Here is an 819-nt window from a genome sequence, read left to right on the forward strand (position 1 = left end):
TGTTGCATGTTGCCGGGTGTGGGGGGGTGGGGGGGCGTTCCAGCGTCAGGAGAAGGCGACCCGAAGGCGGAGGGAGAGGGCGAAAGCGGCGAAGAAGGACGGATGCCGAGGGGATGGTGGCTGCTGCTGCTGCTGTCACGCAACGGCTCGCAGCATTTCTCAAAGGACGAGGCAAGACTATGAACAAGAAATTGTCCGAATTATTATTCATTTTTCATCAACTTGAAGTAAAAGAGCCAGGATGGAGGACGAGGCGCTCTTTTTTATTCTTAAAGTGAGAAGGAGAAGAAAAGGTCGTACTTTGTTTTGAAATCCAGCAGAGGAGAAGAAAAAGGCAATCTTGGAATTGTTTGAAATTCAGGCAAAGAACAAAAAGTGACTTTCTATTTTTAAACCCAGGAAATAAAAAAAAGTCGCTCTTTCTGTTTTGAAAGCTACGCGAGAGAAAATTTCCTGCTGATTGACATCTGCCCGATAACGCGTCGTCTGCAATAACTGTTTCATCAGTATAACATCCCGTCTGCTGGATCGTTTTCAAGGGAACGGCGTAGATTACCGGCTGTCAAGGTATCAGCGTTACCTTTGGTTGTAGGAAAAAGCTCAGCTGCGAACATCTTAATATACGGCAACCTAAGACAAATTTTGATAATTGCCTTTCCTTGTTTCCGAATATATGCCATTATGCATGTGTATTTATTTGTTATTTCGATATTGGATGTCCCTTCAACAAATCCATATGCATACGTGTTCATCATTAGTTCATCCTCTTATTTTCCATCTACATATTTACTCATTTATAACGTCCATTAGGTCGGTCTT

General features: G+C 43.3%; 1 protein-coding gene across 1 annotated transcript in view; it reads left to right on the forward strand.

Annotated features, from left to right (window-relative positions):
• The window catches only part of LOC119587090 (G protein-coupled receptor kinase 1-like), a gene marked incomplete at its 5' end in the record, with an annotated part of 148,076 nt that overhangs the window by 50,810 nt on the left and 96,447 nt on the right, over positions 1-819 (forward strand).

Source organism: Penaeus monodon, chromosome 22 (genome assembly GCF_015228065.2).
Source record: "Penaeus monodon isolate SGIC_2016 chromosome 22, NSTDA_Pmon_1, whole genome shotgun sequence".
NCBI classification, from domain to species: Eukaryota; Metazoa; Arthropoda; class Malacostraca; order Decapoda; family Penaeidae; genus Penaeus; species Penaeus monodon.